Below are 24,618 nucleotides of genomic sequence, written 5' to 3'. Positions count from 1 at the left end.
TTTGTCTGTCCAGGATTTTAAATCACCCGTAGCTCGCAAACCATATGACCTATTGACCTGAAATTTGGTAAACATATACTATGTGACGTCTACTATCCATTTTCGGGGTGATGATTGATCTACAAGGTTATTCCTCTTTTTATTTTTATTTTATTTTATTGTAGAATCAACTTTCAGCAGCGGCCAGCAGGGCGGCCGTGTGGTGCATGCATTCTGGCGCCGTTCTCATCCCTACCACCTTCGTTGTCACTTCCCCTACCTCTTCATATCTTAAATCATTCTTGAGGCAGATTGAAGACTTAAGTGCAAGCTTAAATGAAAAATTAAGGAAAATGTACTAAGTAATTGCAGCACAAACACTGACAATCAGTTTTAACAAGAAAAGATGCTGATGAAAGAAGAGAAGATGTGGGCCGCTAGGGTGGAGAAAAGAAGAGCTGCTCAGGAAGCAGCAAGCCCATCATCCTCTGAGCAAACAAATGCTACATGTCCAGAGAAAGAGGAGGAATACTATGAATGCTCAAGTCAAGTGTATTCACTGCACGTTATCATGCAGTGCGCCGTTACTGGTAATCTAATAATCTGTGTAGTGCTCTCAGTTAATCTATTGTGAACAGTGTTACATAAAAATAAATAGAAACGACAGGGATATCCATAAGAATCAGTTGGGAAAATATGGTTAACATATCTATCTATCTATCTATCTATCTATCTATCTATCTATCTATCTATCTATCTATCTATCTATCTATCTATCTATCTATCTATCATAACTCATGAGTCTCTGTCTTGCACCAAATAGACGAGGCTGAGTCTCAGTACTTTATCACAGCCAGTTTTATTCAACTCGAAACAAGAATAGCAAGATTATTTATTGTAACAGGATCTACCATTTTACTATACACTACTAGACACAAACAGGCAGGGTCCGGTGCAAGATGTGGCCAAGTTCTAATGCTCCCTACATCACCCATTGGGCAACCGGTGCTTTGCACATGGGCAGCGGTCAGCTTGTAGTTGTTTCTGTGGCTGTGTGAATCTGCGGTTGGCTCGGCGACAGACAAGCAACCCTTAACAGTCATGTGTCTGCATGTCATCCCATTGGACGAGGGTCTCACAAGAGGCAATCGTGCTTCTGCGTGTTGTCCCGATGTGGTTGAGTTCTGAAGTCACACGCTATATTCATGGTATTCACCAATTTCCCAACCTTGGACTTAGTGACAGGGCTGGAATTAAAGCCTATCTATGTGGAACTGACACAAATAAAATAGAGGACTTATTTCACATTTTTGTGTAACCTCTTGGCATTAATCCCAAGCGTGAGTTCATCTTGGAAATTTATACAGTTTTATATAAAAATGGTTAACTCCAAGTAATTGACACCATATACAGCATTACGTCCATGAAATGCTCAGGGCAGTATTCTTCTTCTACCATCTTGTAGATATAATAACATAAGGCTGTTAAAAAATTATGACTATTCTGTAATAACTCATTAATATTCAGGAATGGGGTGGAACACGGAGAGAAAGCTAATAAGCTCTTAGATCAACAAATTCACAAGCAAGAAGTTCACAATGCAAACCCAGCAATCACCAACACGAATGGAGATAAAATCATTGACCATAAAAATATAATGTGCATATTTAGAGACTACTATAAATCCTTATATTCCACTGAGTTTAAAGAAGACTACATACAATCTAATGCATATCTGGTGTGGGGAACAGCCCGGACACAGACAGGTAGACGTCATAGTTTCACCCAACACACGTTTATTTACAATATGTACAATACAATAGTGCACACAACCCAGTGCCGCAGCACCAATCACCCCTTAAGTCCTGGCCACAACACAATGCCCTTTACAGTCACCGGTCCGCCTCCACTCCTCTCCTCTGAACTCCGTCCTTCTTCCACCTGACTCATGCCCCCGACTGGAGGGAGGCGGCCCCTTTTATTTCACCCCGGAAGGGCTCCAGCTGCATCCTGGGGCTCGTAGTCACACCCCTGTGTGGTGGAAGCTCCAGCGGTGAAACCGGAAGTCCACCGGGTGTCTCCAAGTCTCTTCCCGCTAGTACTTCCCAGTGTGGTGGAAGTACTGAGGTCCAACACTCCCAAGGCATTGAGGCGCCCCCTGGCGGTGACCACGGGCCCCTACAGGGATGAGCTTTCAAGCTCTGTACTCGTGGTCCCCACAGCAACCAGGGAGGACGCCCCCTCGTGTTCCGGAGGATCCACAAGCCCTCCTCCGGTCCTCCTGGGCGTCCCGGCCGGGCATGAATGCCCGCCGGGCACCACACTGGATACATTACAGATACCACAAATAGATACTTTTAGTGCAGAGGAACTGGATAAACCTCTGGCACTATCAGAATTAATAGATGCTATAAAGTCTCTTCAAAGCGGGAAAGCAGCAGGCCCTGATTGCTTCCCTGTAGAATTTTATAAGAAATTCTCCACTCAGCTAGCTCCCCTCTTATTAGAACATTTCTCGATATGCAGATGATATGGTTTTGTATATATCAGACCTACAAAATACTGTGCCTGCAGTCTTAACAGCACTTACAAAATTTCAAAAGAGCTCTGGTCTCTAATTAATTTGAATAAAAGTGTGCTCTTTCCAGTGAATTCTCAAGAACACAATATTAGATTGGACACCTTCCCTTTTATCATCGCAGATCAGTTTAAATACCTAGGGGTAAATATCACAAGTAAACATAAAGCTCTTTATCAACAAAATTTTGCCATCTTTATGTAAAAAATTAAGCAAGACTTGCATAGATGGTCAACCATTCATCTCACTCTAGCTGGAAGAATTAACATTGTTAAGATGAATATCCTTCCTAAGCTTTTCTTTTTAATTTAAAACATTCCAATATACATCAACAATTAATTTTAAAGCAATTAGATTCAACCATAACCTCATTTATTTGGAACTCAAAACATCCACGCATCCAAAGAGTGATCCTACAAAGACCTAAGGCAGAAGGTGGCAATGCTCTACCTAACTTTCAGTTTTATTACTGGGCAGCAAACATACAAGCTATAAAAACCTGGACACAAATAGATAAACATACAAAGGCTTGGTCCGCAATAGAAATAAAATCCTGCAGTACTTCTTTATATTCCCTGCTTTGTGCCCCAATAAATGCAAGTTATCGCCAATATACTAATAACCCAATAGTGCTTCACTCACTCAGAATATGGAACCAATGTAGAAAGCATTTTAAGATGGAGAAGCTTTTATCTGTGGCACCTCTGCATGAGAACCACCTTTTTCAACCCTCGCAAACATATGCAGTTTTTAATATCTGGAAAATATTTGGGATTAAATTACTTAGAGATCTTTATATAGACATCTTTGCATCCTATGAACAATTACATTCCAAAATTAACTTTCCAACAACACATTTCTTTCACTATCTTCAAATTAGAAACTTTGCTAAACAGAACCTGCCCGATTTTCCTCATCTCGCACCTTCCTCTATGCTGGAAAAAATATTGCTCAGTTTCGAGGACTCAGACAGCACTTCTGCAATATATAAAATTATTTTACAGTCCCTCCCTTTCAAAGATCCAAGAGGACAGTGGGAAAAGGATCTCTCACTCAACATATCAGAAAAGAAGTGGAAGGTAGCAATGCAGAGAATTCACTTGCGCTCCATATGTGCAAAGCATACAATTATTCAATTCAAAATTATATATCGAGCACATCTGTCTCACTTAAAACTGTCCAAAATGTTTCCAGGGCAAGATCCAGCCTACAAACGCTGCAATCAAGTTCCAGCGTCACCTGGTCACATATTTTGGGCCTGCACCAAATTAACATCATTCTCGACAAAAAGTTTTAAGTGCCTTTCACACAGCCTTGGTGTCACGAATCCATCCTAACCTATTAGCAGCTGTGTTTGGTGTTCTTCCAGATGGGCTTAAAGTGGAGAAGGACAAACAAACTGTGATCGCCTTTACTACGCTATTTACTACACTATCACAGACTTATTTTGCTAAACTGGAAGAATCCTAACTCTCCTCTTTTAAGTCAGTAGGTAACTGATGTTTTATATTATTTGAAATTGGAAAAAATCTAATTCTCAGTTAGAGGATCTGTGCAGAACTTTTTCAAAACCTGGCAGGATCTAATCAATAATATTTTAGAATAAGCTCTTAAAGCACTGAGGAAGTAGATTATTTTCCCATTTCTTTTTCTTCTCCATTTATCTATATCCGCCTATTAAATCATCAATTTATTTATTTTTACAAGCTTTTAAGTTTTACTCCATTGGGCATGCTCTCTTTCTCAGGGGTGGGGTTTGATTTGTTTTCAGTCCTATTTTTTGTAAAAATTGATCTATTTATATGGAATGATTACAATAAAAACAATAAAATAAAAAAAAGGAATGTGGTGGAGCCTTTAACCAAAGAAACATAATGACATGTAAAGCTGTAAAGCCAGTTTTTGGACAAGCTGAAACTGAAACCATTAGTTGAATCGTCAGTGGTAATCAAGTGGTGAAACAGAAGAACCACCAGATGTTGACTTCATTTAGAATGGTGGTTCATCTCAGCACATGTGTGAATCCTGAAGTCTGTCGTCATTTCATCGACTATTGCCTAACAGCAAAGCAGTGAAATCCTACACAAATGTGTATTGTTTGTTTCTCGACGTGTGATGAGTTGGGCAAGAAAGTGCGCCAGCAAACCCACTTCTGTTTTCCCGTTTGCAACGTCGGCCTGCGCATTGGCAGCTATTTCAAAATATGTCACATGGGTGGACATTAGAGATACTTTATTTACTTTTGACATTGTGGTGTTAACATGTTTTTTATTTACAACTTTTCTCTTGCTGAAAAAACATTTTCTGAGAGGAAATTTTATGATAAGGATGCATATTGTACACTGGTTTGTTAAGACCAGTACTGCTTCTTTAAAGTGTTTTGTCCAAAGCTGGTGGTTTCAGACCTAATGTATGGGGCTTGCTTTTTTCAGTTTTTAAATTTTTTAATGAAAATGACAATATGGCACCAACGGCAATGCAAAGGACTGTACGTGGGACACACTGTGCAACATACAATACTGTAGCAGTACTTTGTAAGTACTGTTAAGTCCTGCTGAGGCAAACTAATATGCATGATATGTTTTCAGTACAATGGGTTGTCCCTGGTTGAGCTCCAGTCTTAGCAGACATATGTCCCTGCCACAGCTTCACTGAACGTAATGGAGCTCATAATGGTAACTGGCCCATCTACAATAGCGTCTTTCAGGCCATATACACAGGGGAAGTTCCTAATTAATTAATTAATCCTTCATATTTAACTCGCCAATTGTATTTCTTATTTTGAGTGACTTCTTCTCACCCCAATGACATGTCCCACTACTGAATGTCCCACTACTCGATTGGAGCTCCCAGAAATACGGCTTACTTTTTGAATAATTTCGTATGATTTCTGTTTATTACAAAGCATCCTTTTTTTTTGCTCCTAAACATTAATTTGTCTCTGCATTTTTCTGCATGGCTATTTTCCTCTGAGAATTCAGAGTCATTTAGGAAAATTGCTCAGCTGCCACTCTTTTCAGGGCCATTCATACTAATCTCAAAAACATGTTCACGTCAGAGATGGTAGCAGCATCTGCCTTCTAGATTCCCTGCCAGTAAGATGATGAGCAATTCTGTTTTGTATATAGTGTGGCAGCACTTACTGTACTTGTTATGACAGTTGCCTGTAAATCAGGCTTGAAAGCAAGCTCCCCGATGGCACATCCAGCTTGTAGCTAGAGAAGATAGGTCATGAAGCTGGGATTAGCAAATCTCTGTCTCTTCTCCACTTTCTCACATCCAGCGGCCTTGGGGCCAAAGGTGAAATGGCTCTCAACATTCTAATTCAGTATGAAGACCCACATCAGGATTTGGGCAGAAACACAAATAGATTGTAGGATATGACAAATCCATATATCCTTTTCACATTTTGTTTCCTTAGAAATTGAAATAAAAATTCATGAACGTTTATGGTATGTTTTTAAAATCAACCAATTAGTACATTCAGCCCAAGTCACTCTTATACAGCACAACTCCATTTACTTTCCCAGACAAATGCAAACATAAATATCACATAACATAAAACTCTCACGCCTGCCATCCAATTTAGGGTGGTGGCGGAATGGAGCCTATCGCAGCAGTATCAAGTGAACAAGGCAACACTGGCCAGCCCGTGACACCAATTTATTTGATTTGAATCTTGAATGAATACGTTCAGTCAGGGCTGACTCTCATAGACTTTGTGGGCAAGTTGTCTCCATGTGTTCCTGTCCCCTACAGCTTCTTTCAGTTGTTCCATGCCCATATCACTGTCCCGCTTGGCAATTTCGAGCTGTCGTGCTCTTTACTGCCCTCTTCTCCTGATCCTACTGACCACTCCCAGCATCAGTGACTTTTCTAGTGAGCTGGCCTTCAAAAAATGACTGAACTACAGTATGTCAACCTTTGCCTGGCCATCTTGCCACCCGAGAATGTGTTGCTTTTAATTCTATCAAGCACTTACCTATTTTCACTGTCCATTGGATTTGTAGCAGCTTCCTCCAAAACCACATTTTGAACGTGTCAATTTTTTTTCTGTCTCCTGTTTTCAATGACCATGTTTCACATCCATTAGTTGCTATGGGGAACACAATTGCTTTGACTATTCTGCACTTCGTAGTGATGCTGATGTCTTTGCTTTTCTATACTTTATTTAAATACAGCAATGGATAACGACCAATGCCAACCTTCTGTTCACCTCAAGCCCCGTGACAGCAATACAAAAGGTCGATGCTGACTACAAAATACAATGTAATGTGCACTTACACTTCTCACCGCTCTTTTAAAGGCCACTTTCTGCTTCCACCCAGACCAGCCAGTGGCCTCTTTCAAGGGGGTGTAATGGAGCTAAACTTTTTAAGATTTGATTCCCTTGCTGATGCAAACCTTCTTTAGTCACCTTTTATGATACGCAAGAGGGGTGGTAACCTTAACTAACATGGTCACAAGGGTCTAATGTATTGACATGGAAATATCTATAACTACTGTATATAAACATCTACAGATCTTCCTAATTACCGTATATACTCGCGGATAAGTTGTCTCGCGGATAAGTCAGGAGTTGATTTTACAGTATAATTTCTGGTATATTATAATGTGGGTCGTATAAGTTGAATGCAGAAAACTCATGCTACTGGTCCAAGAGATTATGATATGCTAATGCCCACCTGAGAGAAGTAACCACAGAGCACACGGCCTTATTTTCCCTATGTTGGTGCGGCAATGTGTTGTATCAGCGTGTGCTCCTAACCTTTTCTATGTTAACTAATGTTGTCTTATTTTAATTTCTTATTTTGTCTTTTATTTTTCTTTTCTTCATTATGTAAAACACTTTGAGCTACTTTTTGTATGAAAATGTGCTATATAAATAAATGTTGTTGTTGTAACCTCTCTCTTTCTCTATTGTGCCTGCGTGACCACACGGTAATACCCGAACTATTCCGAAGCAACGTTTGCTCTGATTTGTGTTTTCGTATCTCACACCCTCATACACCTTTATCGTAAGAGCATCCCTTTTCTATGATGAAGCAATCTATCAGAAGAAAACATGAAGCTAGTTTTAAATGAAACATTGTTGAAGTAGCGAAAGAAATTGGTAACTGCGCCACTGCAACAAAATTTAATGCATCTGAGAAACTGGTGCGAGATTGGTGGAGGCAAGAAGATGTAAAAAAAATAAATAAATTAAGTGTCGCCTTTTTGAACCGGCGTATAAGTTGGGGTCTGATTTTATGGTTTCAAGACCTGACTTATACATGAGCACATGCAGTAATTTAATATGCCTAGTCCTGTCCACAGTCATGTGAAGCTGGAGCAGAATATTACTGAATAGAAGGTAAAAAACAACTATGAACAGAGTGCCATCCTGCAAGACTCATTCACTGACACCATGTCACGTTCACAATGTTAATCAAATAAAACTATATGGAATTGGAATTTGGGAAGACTCCAGTGAACTTGGAGAAAAACCCATACAGTCACAGGGAGAACATGTGGATTGCACACAGACACTGCGCAAGACAGAATTTGAACCAAATCTTAGATTAGTTCTTGTGCCAAAGTTGAGTGGGTCCAGTGAAATATATACAGGCAGTAAGACAATAAGATGATGTATTTACAGTGTATACATACATGTTATATACATTTATAATACATAGGTACTATGAATACGAGTAGTGGAAGAAATTAAAGAAAAAAAAAACTCAGCAGTGGGATAATAAAGAGCTAAAAAAGAAGCTGCAAAGGTAAAAACAGCTGTATAAGGCGTAAAAGAATAATAACTCCAACCTGAATCGTGGGGCATTTCAAAGCATGAGGGCAAACATTAAGCAGGATATTAGGAAAGCTAAAAGGCACTTAGAGAGAAGTGTAGCACCCAAAGAGATTCTTTCAGCATTTTAGTTGTAAAAGAGCAGTCAAGGAGAAGGTGAAGTGTGTCAGGGATAATAAAGGCTAATTAAAAAATACAGACAGAGATGCTCTAAACTTGCATTGTTCTGAGATCTTCACATGTGAGGAAGTGGATAACCTCCCAGTGGTAACAGGGACCACTAAAGAGGTACTAAGTGATTTGGAAATTGTAGAAGGAGAGTACTGCTTAGATTAAATAGACTAAAATCAAATCACCAGGGCCAGATAATAATTATCCTTGAGTGTTTAAGGAGGTCAGTGAGTACGTGTATAAGCCCTTGGCATATGTTTTTAGGAAGTCACTGCACATTGGTGAAATTCTGAAGGACTGGAAAATGTCAGATGTTATCCTAAAGGGTAATTGGGCAGATCCAAGCAACTATTGGCCATTATGCTTAATGAGCATCACGAATAAATTAATGAAAGGAATTATAGGAAAAAAATTGAGAAACACATGGCGAAAACAGAAGAAGGAGGCTGTGTTTTACTGGAATTCTATGAGGAAGCAACAAAAGGATATGATCAAAGTGGTGCATGTGATATTATTTACCTTGACTTTCAGAAAGCATTTGATAAGGTGCCACATGAGATGTTGGACATCTAACTAAATGAAGTGGGAGTTTAGAGTGTAATCTGTAGATGGGTGCAGAATTGGCTAAAATACAGAAAACACAGGGATGATGGTGCAAGGAACATTATTTGAAATTGGCTGATGTTAAGAGTGGTGCCCAGCAGGGCTCAGTGCTAGGGCTGTTCCTATTTTAATATATATTAATGATTTAAATAGAAATATAAATAACAAGGTGGTTAAGTTTGCAGATGATACCAAGATAGGTGGATTGGCAGATAATCTTGAATCCATTTAATCTTTTGTATGAAAATGTGCTATATAAATAAATGTTGTTGTTGAATCATTACAGAGGGACTTGGACAGCATACAGCCTTGGGCAGATTTGTGACAGATGACATTTAATGTAAGTAAATGTGAAATATTACACATAGAAAGTAGAAATGTTAGGTTTAAATGCACAATGGATGGGGTCAGAAAATCGAAAGTACGTGTAGTGAGAAGGATTATGGGGTCATAGTGGACTCATCACTATCAACTTCCAGACATTGTTCAGAAACAATTAAGAAGGCTAACAGAATGTCAGCTTATATAATATCCTGATATGTGGAGTACAAGTCCAAGGAGGTTATGCTCAGGCTGCGTAAATCACTGGTTAGACCTCATCTGGAGTACTGTTTATATTTGTGATCTCTAGGCTAAAACAAAGACACAGAAGTGCTAGAGTCCAGAGAAGAGCAACTAAGTTGATTCCAGAACTGCAGGGGATGAGGTATGAGATATACTGTAAGCAGAAGTAGAAGTAGAAATTGATTCAACAAAGATTTTTCTATTTTTATTTTTTAATTAAGTTGGCATGGCAGCACAGTGGTTGACTCATGGATACATCATCCTGGATATTGCATGTTCTCTTCCTGTGTCTATGGTTGTGTGTGAGTGGGTGCCTCATCATTTTTAATAAATTATGTTCTTAAAGGCACATATGTATCAGTAAATAAAAGAGAAAAAATGTAAATCTTTCATTATATTCAGCTAACTTTTATTATGATTTTTAGTAATGGACACTTAAAAATATATTCTTGTATTATAATAGTTTTGTTTAAACTTTATTGATTTTATGACCACTTCTTCTTCAGCATTTGTCCAGATTGCTGCGGGATGTGCAGTCTTGCACGTCACTCTCCACTTGTACATCCTTGGGTTTGGCATTTGTGTGCCACATGTCTTCCTTAAGTATGTTGAGCCACTGCTTCTTTGCCCTACCATAGGGGGCTGCTTCCTGGGTGGGCTAAGAATGTAGATGGTTTTTGCCACCATGTGGTGTTCATTGCAAACGACTTGGCCGTACCACTGCAGTCGTGCCTCTCATATTTTCTCAGAAATGGTTGTCACACCCTTAATTTTCTTCTCATCAATGCCCTTTCAATGTTGATCCCACCTAGTTAAGCTGATGGTGCATCCTAGCATTCTCCATTGTATGAGGGGCATGTTCATAACTCTTTGCTGCTGGCCAGCTTTCCTTACCATATATCGCTGCTGCGCACACAGCCATTTTATAAATCTTGGCCGATGTTTTTGAGGCTTTTCTTATTGCCCAGTACACTGGTGACTTGGTGCCATTTAAGCCAGGACACATCAACCTGCTGTCCAAGCGTCATGAGTGGTGTCACAGTGTGACCTTATTTATGACTCCAGGTACTTGAACTAAGTGACTTTCTTGATAAAGTGACTGTTGAGTTGAATGGTTCCATCTGTCTGGGTGCCACACTCCATGCAATATGTCTTCTCCTGGTTTAATCTGAGACCATTTTCTGCCAGTTGTGTGCTCTGTTTTTAGGCCAGGCACTTGAGCACTACACATTTTTTCTCTGCTAGTGAGATATTGTCCACATAGAGGAGGGTCCACAGATGTAGAGTATGAATATCTGCCATAGCTTTGTCTATACAAAGCATGAATAGTAGGAGCAAAAGGACCAAACCTTGATGCATGCTAAAGGGGGGTCAAGGATGACTGTGCAAAGGATGGTCCTCCAGTTAAATTTCATGGTGGCCCTGCCCCCCAGTAACTCTATCTTAAGGTGACTGGGCACATGACCAAACACATTATGAACACAATAAATAAACCGAACAATATACAACACCTAAGATACATACCCCTCATAATTACAGGACTTTCCGCTCCCAGCAGGTGTTCACACATTTTATTGGCATAACCACTTTTGCTGCCATTGATCATACACACAGGAATTTGTATGCACCATGAGCAGGTGACCCTGATCCACAGTGGCTACATAGGAAACCCACATTTACCAATGAATAATCAATCACGAAATACTGTCAAATATAAGTGTTAATAATACTAAAGGTAATGTCACCAGAAGGCTGTAGTGTACACTTGGACTAAACTGACATCCACATATATTTCCAGTATCAAGTGAACAACAAGCTGTTTTCAGTACACCTGTTTATGCACCCGTATGGCATGGCGACGGCACTGTGTGTGCAGCAGCAGATGTACTGCCGGCTTTATTAATGAGTTTACTCTGAGATAGAGCCGGTTTGAAATCGTATGACAGTGAAGGCATCTGGCCTGCATACAGAAGAGGAAGAGATGTAGAGGCAGATGGAGCAAAAATACCAACAATTTACCAGAGTCTCAAAATAAAACAGTAAGATTATTTAAAAGAATGTGAATTAGGTAGCTATGGTTGTAATGTATGCTTTAATTGTAATAACAGGTTAACAAGTCTGACTCAGAATCTTCTCGTGTTTATCCTTTTCTTGTAACATGGAAATATGTTTCTTTTGCCAATTAAAACTCTGTGGTAAGATGTTTAATAGAAAGGGAACTCTATAAAATAATGATGCACTTATCTTATCATTTGAACTGTTTGTCCCAGTGAGACTCACAGAGCAGAACAGATTAACATTCCATTTCCCTTCATTAGTCCCTGGGTCCTCTTGGAGAAATCCTAGGCAATCTCGGATCATCTGAAAAAAATAAACCCCTCAACGTTCATTGACCTGGCCCTGAGTCCAATCTCATGGGCCTTGCCTGCTCATCTCTCATTGGAGGCATGCAAGAGACTTTCTCACTTGATGCTCAACAACCTCATTTGACTTCTGTTGGTCCAGAGGAACAGCAAAGCTACACTGATGTAGAGGCATGCATTCCCATGCAACTCGAAAGACATTATTCTTTTACTGCAGGCAGGGCTTTGGGTAGTTTCATGCTGGAGTGTGCAAGAAGAAAATTAAAAATAAACTAACAATCATATTTACTTCTTCAGTGGCTGACTGCTAAATGCTGTGCAACTTTGATGCACATTGTCAATTGCACCTGAGTTTCCCTGGCCTCATTTTGCCTGCTGGAGAGCTAGTAGAGTGGACGCACTGCATGCACTACCACCCCTATGAGTGTGTTGAGAAAGGGTGTACCTGAGAACTCATCCCTGTGTAACAATGTATCACAAAGTACATTTACGTATTTGGCAACTTTACTTTATCCAAGGTGACTTACAACATTTATAATACAATTGGTTACATTTCTTTTGATTTTCCAATTGGAGAACAGGTAGGTTAAGTGACTTGCTCATGGTCACACAGCATCAGTAGTAGGATTTGAATCCACAACCTTAAGGTTTAAAGTCCAAAGCCTTAAACACTACACCACACTGCCTGCCTATTTATCACAATTATCACAATAAGAATCCCAAGGGAAGTGTTACCAGCTAAGTTCACTATTGTTATTCACACATACAAAGTAGTCATTCATACACAACAGATAAAGGAGTGATAATAAGACATGACCCAATGGGGCAACTAATATTAACAATAAGGGGCTTAAAAATATTATTAAACCTCTTATGCTCCACTCATTAAGATGGGACAGGGTAGATTACCAAGGAGTACGATTATTTACAAATTAGTTTTATTCTCAGCTGGCTGTCTAATACTGTTGTTCTAACTAGAGACATAGTTAATTGGTGCAGTCTGTCTATGCTGATAAGTGTGCGTAAGTTCTGCCTGTGTTTTCTGGTCCAAGTCTGGATGGTTTTATCAAATCAATTCAGTTATGTTTGTACACCCTTTTATATTAGAACACTGTAATAAATCAGGGTCTTAGCATTCCAGGATGGAGCTTGTCTCATGTTTTGACTATAGATACACCTTTTAATTATACCCCATTCACCACTGCTTCATTATAAGGCTTACACCCAATACAATAACATGCAATTCCAAGGCTATTTACTCCTCTAGCTTCTGTAGCACCTTCAACACCATCCAACCTCTGCTCCCTACGGACAAGCTGACAGAGATGGGAGTAGATTCATACCTGGTGGCATGGATCATGGACTGTCTTACAGACAGACCTTAGTATGTCCATCTCGGGAACTATAGGTCTGACATTGTGGTTAGCAGCACAGGAGCGCCACAGGGGACTGTGCTTTCTGCGGTCCTGTTCAGCCTATATACATTGGACTTCCAATACAACTCAGAGTCCTGCCACGTGCAAAAGTTCGCTGATGACACTGCTATCGTGGGCTGCATCAGGAGTGGGCAGGAGGAGGAGTATAGGAACCTAATCAAGGACTTTGTTAAATGGTGTGACTCAAACCACCTACAACTGAACACCAGCAAAACCAAGGAGCTGGTGGTGGATTTTAGGAGGCCCAGACCCCTCATGGACCCCATGATCATCAGAGGTGACTGTGTGCAGAGAGTGCAGACTTATAAATACCTGGAAGTGCAACTGGATGATAAATTGGACTGGACTGCCAATACTGATGCTCTGTGAAAGAGAAGACAGAGCCGACTATGCTTCCTTAGAAGGCTGGCGTCCTTCAACATCTGCAATAAGATGCTGCAGATGTTCTATCAGACGGTTGTGGCAAGCGCCCTCTTCTACGAGGTGGTGTGCTGGGGAGGCAGCATAAAGAAGAGGGATGCCTCACGCCTGGACAAACTGGGGAGGAAGGCAGGCTCTATTGTAGGCACGGAGCTGGACAGTTTGACGTCTGTGGTGGAGAGACGGGCGCTGAGCAGGCTCCTGTCAATCATGGAGAATCCACTGCATCCACTGAACAGTGTCATCTCAAGACAGAGGAGCAGCTTCAGCGACAGACTGCTGTCACCGTCCTGCTCCACTGACAGACTGAGGAGATCGCTCCTCCCCCACACTATGCGACTCTTCAGTTCCACCTGGGGGGGTTGGGGGGGGGGGGGTAAACGTTAACATTATACAAAGTTATTGTCTGTTATACCTTCCTTGCACTCTCCACCTTGCATTTGTCAACTTGCACTGCATTTTTATCACTCTTTAATTAATATTGTTTTTATCAGTATGGTGCTGCTGGAGTATGTGAATTTCCCCTTGGGGATTAATAAAGTATCTATCTATCTATCTATCTATCTATCTATCTATCTATCTATCTATCTATCTATCTATCTATCTATCTATCTATCTATCTATCTATCTATCTTCATATGTGACAAAAAGCCTGCAAGTTATGTAAATGCATCTAACTTTCATTTTTGATAAAGTGATCATGATCAGATAGCACTTGAACGTGTTAAAAGCAGAGGCCATATTTCTAAAACTTCTGTAGGCATAAAAAGGCTTAAAATGAACGTATGTAGCTTTCCATGCACATGTATTTTATACAAGAAAACTTAGCAAGAAAATATTTGTAGACTTACAGCAACACTGACCCACATGTACGCAACATTTATGGAAAATGACAACACCATTGATCAAATAGAGAGATACAGCAAAACCTCCTAAATGACGGCTTCCGCATATAATAATTCATATCGCCAAGCCATTATTAGAATAAGCGTGGACATGACAAACATATTACACCTCAAATAAATATAATGTACAGATTCTATGTAGTTCCCTTTTAAGAGGGTGTTGCGTGTGGGCTTCTGAGGATCACCTTACAGGCTCAACTCAGGTATGCAATACCGCCCCAAGATGAGAAGGGGTGTAGTCATTAATGATATTGTCTCTATACTCACCCAGGTTTGAGAAGACACCCAATGAGGTGATTGATCCTGCCCTCACTCCCAAAAAAGTCTTGCCTCTTTAGGTCAGAGCTGTATAAAGTTGGATGTCTCCAGAAGGAGGGTGTCAGGTTTGGACCCTAACCTAACACACGACGGAGCTCCCAAGCCAGACTCACTCTTCAGAGTTACATCAGTTAAAGCCTAAGACAACCTGAGCCATCAGGCACCTGTTTCTTTTTGAAAGATGTTCTTTTTTGTATGTTTGGATTATCTAGCATTAAGTGGGGTGGCCCAGGTGGCACCCTACATATTCACTTGGACTCCTCTACTCACTTGTCATAATCAAGGCCCAATGCTGCATATTTGTACTGAAGAACAGTTTTGTTTTTTTGTCAGTTTATATACAGTAGGCTATCTGTTGCCACCACTCAGGGAACTGGCCCACAGGTTAGGAATATTTCAGGTAAGCTTTACTCCATTATGCCCACTGTGCTGGAAGCCATTAACTGCTACATCCAGTTTTCATATGGTGTTGGTGTACGTACATGCATTTTTCTGCCAACATAAAAAAACAATTTGCAGGAATCTCTAATTCTCCTCACATAATTGGAGAATTGAGAATTAAGCTTCTTTTGTTAAACATAAGTAGTTACATTCCATTAATTCACAAGTCGTTTGTGGCATGGTACTATAAGTGGTGGCTGGCTTCTTGGTAATGGAACTAACTTGCTGAACCCTCGGTTTTTTATTTGGTCTGTACTATTGATTGTAACAGCAATCATGTTATTACACATGCCAGGTAACATGCTACCCGCTCAGACGCTGGCGCCTTATGCCTTTCTCCGACCCTCAGAACACACAGGAGAGGAGTCATAATGCTGTGCATGACTGCACATACTCATTTGCAGAGTGCAACCAGCTATACTCCTGATTGCCGGTGGCAGAGTATCGATGCATTAGGAGGGTGGCTGCTCTACTAGCCATTGAAGTTCTGCAGCATCATCATTACATATGTATGAGGTTGATGAGAATCCTCCAAATATGGTTGTTTCAGGGTTGCAACCAGGCAGGCTTCAAGGCATATTCACTTATGCACATTTTCAAGATGATTGTAATTTCTAAAGGTAAATTGCATGGAAATGTGTATATGCCAGGTGTTATAAATCTTTTTTTTTTCTTTTGCTGTATAACATTTTCTGTTTTTGTCATACACATATTTTCACTCTCGATTCCATGCAAAGTTTTATAAACAAGTCTCCAGGTGTAAATGTATGGGTATTTTCAAGAATCAAATATAAAATTATTCTTCTCACCTTTAAAGTCCTTCATGGTTTAGCCCCTCATTATCTGTCTGAGCTTCTGCTTCGTTATACTCCTGCTCGTGTATTAAGATCATTGGACACTAACTTACTCATTGTACCTAAATACAGGTTAGTAACTATGGGTGGCAGAGCTTTCAGTGTGATTGCCCCTAAAATTTGCAAAGCTCTTGCTCTCAGCCTTCGCAAGAAGAAATCTATTACTCATTTCAAAATCCTGTTAAAAACACATCTCTTTAATGAGTATTATTCATTTTCTTGTATGTAATTCCTATTGTCTTGTTAATGTGTTTATTGAATTGTAAAGTGTCCTCGAGTGTATGAAAGGCAATACATAAATAAAAATTATTATTATTAATTATTATTATTATTATTATTATTTGGACTGTAATCGGATCCGGCACACTGCATTCAGACGTGGTCAGAAATAGACATTGACTATATATAACATCTTAATGATGAATTATTCTGAATGGTGGTGGGTTCAAAAAGGAAGAAAATATCTGTCAGTATGTTCCATATGTAGACACTGCAAGCTAGACCTGCTCTACTGAAATTTTAATGACTTTCAGTATAAAGCTACGGTACAATCTGAGGAGGTCTGACCCCATCTTCCTCCACACCTAAAACCCTGTTATCCAAGCCAGAATTTCTTCTGTGTGTTTCAGGGAGTGGGGGGTGTTGTTGTTTGTTTTTCTATTAAACTGCATAATTATGTTGATAGAAGGATTGCAGGTCCAGTACTAATGTTGGAGTGCCAAACCCGGTCGTTTCCATATAATGAATAGAAAAATGCAAACAAAACATGGACTTGATGATGTCAGAAACAAACAAAAAGGGTTTTCCTTGTGCTAGGGAACATCTCTCTAAGTTTTAAACCCTGCTATAGTCACTGAGCAAAAAGTTCTATCCTGAAGTTTGTTCTTGTATCAGATGACACCTCCTTCCAGGGACCACGGGATATAAAGCTGGGGGACTGGAAGGTGGTGCAGTCAAAGGCCCTCACTGTGTGTCTTCTCAGCACTGTGGAGAGAAAAGAAGAAGATAAGTTTAGGGCGAACACCCCTTCTCGACCTGGGGTGGTAGTGCATACAGTACTATCTCAGATGAGCCCAGAGGATGACGCATGTGCATATATTCCCTTGGGGACAAAAAAGTATGACCATCTACTGTATATCACAAGTGTAAATGGAAATGTGTTTTCTATCAACATACAAAATAATTAAACACAAATAACACAGAATAAAAATGAACTGCATGACAAAATAAAACTGATAAATTAACATATTTTTTTAATGACAGTTGCTTTTTAATTAATACTCTTCCTAGACTAGGTTAGAAAACCTCATTAAAGTGTTTGTGGTTTACTTATGGAGACCATCCTACAGTCACACGATAAAGGTTATTCTGTGTCCTACTCCATTAAAACAACAAAGATTATTTAAAAGTGAAGGGTTGGGGGTAGGCTTAGGGTTAGGATTAGGGTAGGGGATACCACCTAGGTGGTGCGCTCGGGTTCACTTATCACAGTCCTACATCTATAGTTCTTATTCATGTCATTTTCAATCTCATAATTCCTTTTCTAAAACAAAGACCATTTTTGTTACTACCTTCCTCTATTTTTCATTTAATCCATTCGGGAAGATAGTATCTAACTCCCTAATCCATTCCTCCTCCTTTTTTAATCTCCTATTCTTATTCCAATAGGTTTCCATCTCTAATGGAAAAAAAAGAGGTTGATGTTCCTGGTCCTGGAAATGTAAGTATAGTTTAGTTGTCCTTGTTTGATTTTCTATGAGTCTCAAATGTTGTATAAATCTTGCTTTAACTGTATTTTTTGTTTCCCCGATATAGATCAGCCCACATTTTTTGCACTGAATGGCATAAATACAATTCGTGGATGTTAACGTCAGATCCTGAAAAATCGGTCTCTCTTTCGCGGTTATCGGATTTATAATAAGTTTTTTGTTTTTATAGGGGATCTGCCATGCTATTTTGTTTCTTTTCCGGATCGTGCATGACGCCCTCACTATATAATCCTTGAGATTTTTATTCTTCCTATACGCTGATATTAGTTTGATCTGTAAAAGATCTTGATCCAGCTGCTGTGCTTGTGAGAAATTGTGTTTCAGGATTCTAACAGCCACCTGCGCTTGTGCCGAAAACGTAAATATCAGGGGAACAATACTGGTCGAACCATTATTCCTCCTCACCATGTCTACCTCCTCACCAACCACTTCCCTATTCTCTCGTCCCAATTCTATACATGTCCCCTCACCTTGCTCGTCCTCCAAGATGTTAACATCAGGGACTCCCCCACTATTTTTAAGGTTAGCGTTTGGGCTGTGGTAGGACTGTAAAATTAATACCTGTTGTTGGATATTATTGTGAACACTTTCATCTCCCCTTGCAAGGTTAACATCAGAGCCATCCCATTGGTTAGCCTTAGGCATCCTCCCCTGAGTTTTAGGCTCAGGCACCTCCCCTCCTACCTTAACCTCAGGGACCCTCCCTCTAATTTCAGGATTAAAATTAGGGCCTGGGGTAGTCTGTACTATTCTATCCAATTTATCCGGGACTCTCCCACTATTTTTAAGGTTAGCATTTGGGCTGGGGTAGGGCTTTGAAATTAATGTCCGTTGTTGGATATTATTCAAATCACCTTCAACTCCCCCTACAAGGTCAACATCAGGGCCATCCCATTGATTAGCCTTAGGGCTCCCCCCCTGAGTTTTAGGTTCAGGCACCTCCCCTACCAATTTAACCTCAGGGCCCCTCCCCTTGATATTAAAATTAGAGCTAGGGATTGGGGTATTCTGTAGAATTAACCTCAATTTCTCCATCTCCTTCCACTACCCTCTGGCTTCCGACCAACCATTAAACCAAGGAAACATATCCAGAAACTCATTCCAACTCTCTACAAAATTGGTCTGTAAAGTTTCTGCCCCTGGTGGGTGGCCCTCATCTTCCAAATAATCCATCACCTTACTCCTTACAACTGCCTTATGGATCCCATCCCCTTTCACTTCCTCCTCACATGTCCAGTTATACATTCTTCCAATATCCTCAGATATTAAAACAGGTAAGTACCTCTCCACACCATTACCACGTCCCACATATCTAAGCTCGCCTGTATATCTTAACTGGTGATTTTTTCTCACCATCTGTCTAGTTTGCAGGCTCAGGAGATCCCAACATCGCAGAAGAAAAGAAGAAGGAGGAAGAAGAGGAAAAATGGCCCGGTAAGTATCACCATTTAAAAAGATGATATCCCATTCCATTTCAGGTAAGTACGATATCCATGGACTTATCTCATCCTTTCCTATCCACCATTGTCCTCGAAAATCATTTATATACCCAGGCAGATCATTCTCTTCTTCACTGGAACCAATACTATCCCCGTCTACCCCATACCATGTTAGCCACGATATCCCTGATATATCCAATACATTATCCTGAGTCTCATCAATCTGAGGAATCCCGGTTTTTTTATTTTTGTTATTGATGGGGATCTCTAAATATTTCTTATACGTCTGTTCAACTTCCATCCTAATTTCCCTAAGAAATCGTCTGGAATAACCCCTATTCATGAGAGATGAAAACAAGATTCTTGTGGCTTCATGTATATGTTCCTTCTCAGTATTAATTCTATAGAATCTAATCAATTGTGATTTGACAATTCCCCTGAATGTATGTTTCGGATGGTAACTGTTCTTCTGTAATAGAGCATGCGTATCTGTACTCTTAAAGTAAACTTTAGCACCCAGTTTCTTACAAGATTGTGATACCCTCTTAAAATATACCTCTGTATCTAAGAAAGTGAGTTTATCATTACTAATTTCAGCTGTCACCCTAATCGTGTTATGCACCTGGTTAAGTGTCTCTACGAATTGTCTAAACTTCCCCTCCGTATGCAACCAAATTCCGAAAATATCGTCCAGATACCTTAAATACAGAGCGGGTAGTTTACGACACTTTGAGAAGGCTTTCTCCTCCCATCTAGCCATGTAAATATTAGCATACGAGGGGGCGTATCTTTTCCCCATCGCCGTTCCATAAACTTGGAGATATAGACTACCATTAAATTCAAATTCATTCGTTGTTAGATTTTGTCTCAACAATTCCATCAAATGGTTGTCCGGCCTATCGCTATCGGGATGTCGCTCCATAGTCCGTTTCACCGCCTCCATACCTAACTCGATGCTAATATTAGTGTAGAGAGACTCCACATCCATTGAAAACATCAGAGCTTTTTCCGGCACTACTCTCTCCCTAATAATTTGTAAAAAATGGTATGTATCCTGTACAAAACTGTTGTGCTTACAAGATAACGGATGTAAATAAAACTCAATTAGCTCCGAAACACGATAAGATTCTGAACTACAATCGGAAATAATCGGTCTACCCGGGGGAATCTGAAAAGGAACCGTCCAGGTTTCCGGTTTCTTATGGACCTTGGGTAAAAGATAGAATTTTCGTACTGACGGATCCGCCGGACCTGATAAATAACGTTTTTGTTTAGCTGTTATAAATCCGTCGTCTTGCATCTTATTAAGTACTTTTACCATTCTATCATACGCTGCCTTCCGTCTTGTTTTCCGTAGGGGTTTATAATGGAGTCTGTTGGATAGTTGTCTCTTAGCCTCAAAAATATATTGTTCTCTGTCCATGATTATGGTCATGGACCCTTTATCTGCTGGCTTGATGAAAATCTGCTTGTTCCTCTTTCTAAAATAATCCAAAGACCTCCTTTCCTCTCTTGTCAAATTATCCGATGCTCCTGAGACTACCTGCATTCTAGCCAAGTCCCTTTCATCATCCTGAATCAATTCCAAAATAGTCTTACCTAATTGGTGATTTTTGGGTTCCCAATGTGAGGGTTCCACAAATGTTCTTGGTACTTGGCCTATCTCATAATCAAAATAATCCGCTAACTTCAACCGTCGATGATATTTATGCATATCCCTTTTAAGTTCCTCCAAATCTAATTCGACTGGTACTGGTACAAATGACAGGCCTTTCCGTAAAAGAGATATATCTGACCCTGTCAGTCTAAAGTTATTACTTAAGTTATAAATATTACACTCCTTTGGTTGTATAAACCTAAAGGATTCTTGTAAAAGGTCTAGACACTCTAGTCATTCGTCCATTATCAGGAAGGCCTGGCCCATTGCCCAATGCAAAGCATCACCCGGTTCCAAATCAACATCTCCTTGCCCCATCGTCTGCACCACCTGGATTCCCGAAATAGAGGGAAACATACTATTCAATTGTTGTATCCTCTTATACACTACTTCCGACTGATGTTCAACTGAGTACGGAATTGTAGCTAGATAAACCTTCGCTAGTGGGAATTTATGTTTTAATACTGAGATAAGAGACTGAAAATATCCCTTTATATGTCTACCGGCCCGATCTTTATTACAATCGTTTAGACCGATGCATACTAAAATCTTTAATACTTTCGTATTAACTTTTTTAATTCTAGCGATCACATTGGTTAAATCTCTGACTCCTGCTCCCGGTAGGCTAATGGCCTCTAATTCACTTTGCCTAAAGTGTGGGATCCTACTGATATTGGAGTTACCCAAGATGAGATATGGTTTCAAAATCTCAGGGATTACCTTCCTATCCGTCCGCCACCCTTCCAACCTAAGAGGCCGATCTACAATCTCCATTGTATCAATATTATTTTGATCATCAAAATTGATGGGATCAGTTTGGGATTCAGAGTCATCCATATTTTCTGATGTATCCTCTTCCTCAATCATCTTTTCACCATCAATATGATCATCCAACCCTGCTATAGATATTGTATCCACCCATGATTGTTCGGCCTCTCCTGTTGATCTCCCTATAATAGACGGATCAGAAATCAATCCCTGGTTTCTTTGTACATACTCCCGTATAATTCTAAATTCCTCCACTTCCATATCCCCATAGTTGTCTCCTCCCTTTTCTTCCAGGTTTACTTCTCGTTCTTCCCCCCTCTCCCCCGTATTCACCTGTCCTTCCACCTCCTTCTCTATAACCGATTCCTTTTGTTCTAATCTATTCTCTCCTTTGTCTTGTTCCATCCCCACAAGATTCTTTCCCTCCGTAGATATTAACCCAAACTGACATATTTGTCTTTCTTTTCCTACTACAGGTTCCATCGGTTCAAACTCCCTCCACACCGGACTATTGGAGGTAAGTAAACCTTTATTAATTTGCACTCTTTGGGATACTCCAGAATTCCCTTCCTCCTCCTTCTCTACAGAGTCTGAGAATCCCACTGAGTCTGGTGAAGAATATGGATTTCTCATCCCCCCCTCCTCACCCTGACCATCAGATGAATGCTCAATTACCTTTTTTCCATCTCTACTATGATGTAAAGTCAATCCATTACCATTCTCAATTTGTATTTCCTTTCGATTTTCAACACTTAAATCTATCACTCCCTGTTCCACTACACTTTCTTCCATATTTTCCAAAATTCTAGTCTTTCTAACTAGTTCTGTAGCTCCTAATGACGACATGGATGAAAAAGACAAAGCTAGATCTCCTAACATTCCCACCTTCGTTTGCTGAGATCCCATTTCTATTCTTGCCACCTGATACTCCCCCACCTCTCCTTCCCTCCTCCCCACACTCCCAATTCTAGGGGACAAATAAACTGTAGAAGATGTAGAAACCGTGTCCATTTGTATACCCCCCTGATCAAGAGATGAAAAACTTTTATTAGAAGGCTTAGAAAAGGAGGAAAGAGAAGAAGAGGTGTGTACTATGTTGGGACCATCCCGGGTTTTTACCTGCTTGCTCCGCTGTTTCCGGCCTGTGGAAGTAACCACTTTCCAATCCTGTCGTCTGATATCGTAGTCTCGGATCCTCTCAGGATCTGCAATATCTAAATTAAATTCAGCAATACATCCACTATCCAAAAAACTCCTTAATTTCTTAATTGAAGTTTCTGTCAGTTTGTTCCTATATCTTACTCTTCCAAAATTTATTGCCTTTTGCAAATCTTGTTCCACCACTTGTTCAATTCTAGGATATTCTACCAATAATAGATCCAAGTAATGATATTTAAGGGTTTCTATATTAGCAAAAAGCCAATCTAAAGTATTATTTTTAACTTTTTCCGTAGTACAGGGAGTAGGGGCTACCGGTTTAATGAAAGTAATTAGTTTATGTGCCTGTTTTTGCATTCCTATTGGTATCTCATGTTTCCTTAAAGCTTTAACTAATATTTCTAAATGATGAATTGCCTTGAGTATTTTAAAATACCTTTTATCCAATCTCCCAGAGTACTCCGCAAGTGGGTTTGATGTCATCATCGGATCTCCCTCTATGTCTATCTGGTCTTGGAGAGGTAAGTATCTATTGGAACTCCTGATTGTAGCCATCTTTCCGAATCACTAGTTAATTAAAAAACAACACACCAAAACAAACCAACAAACAAAGAAGACCACAATAAAATCATATTAAATTTTCAACTAGGGATATTATTATATTATCTATAAAAGAATTGAATTCTCACTTCTTACCCAAACTGTTGGCAGTTGCTGCTCCAACCGAGAAAAGCCGTCCTATTTCTAACCCAATTTCCTTTTTCGGCCCTTGTTTCAATTAAAAAAACTCAAAACTCTATCGCTATGCACACAAAGTGTTGTTCCTAAAGTGGTTATCCAAAGAAGAGGTAAGGAAAAATCACAAAGTAGTCGGGGAAGGAATGTACTTTAGTTAGTTTTCACAGGTGGTGCCAAAACGTCTGACTGGAGTCAAGACATAATATTCCAAATAGAGACTGAGAAATGTGAAGAAGGACTTCAAGGTTGGTGATACGGTACAACAGAAATAATTTCAAGAAAATCTATTTATATGAGAAGGAGTTGAGATGGAGGGCCCACAACTAAAATAAAAATACCATATATACTCATGTATAAGTCGGGTCTTAAAACCCGAAAAATGGATCATAAAATCAGACCCCGACTTATACGCCCATTCAAAAATACGGCGCTTATTTATTAATTTTTTTTTGACATCTTCTTGCTTCTTCCAATCTCGCATCAGTTTCTCAGACACATCGAATTTTGCTGCAGCAGTGCAGTTACCAATTTCTTTCACCACTTCAACGATTTTTAATTTAAAACCAGCTTCATATTTTCTTCTGATCGAACACTCCACCGTAAATAAGGGATGCTCTTACGATAAAGGTGTATGAGCATGTGAGATACAAAAAACAGTGCAAACGTTGC

The sequence above is a fragment of the Erpetoichthys calabaricus genome, chromosome 18 (genome assembly GCF_900747795.2).
Source record: "Erpetoichthys calabaricus chromosome 18, fErpCal1.3, whole genome shotgun sequence".
Classification (NCBI taxonomy): Eukaryota; Metazoa; Chordata; class Cladistia; order Polypteriformes; family Polypteridae; genus Erpetoichthys; species Erpetoichthys calabaricus.
The sequence above is the reverse complement of the archived record's forward strand: the minus strand, read 5'-3'. Positions refer to the sequence as shown.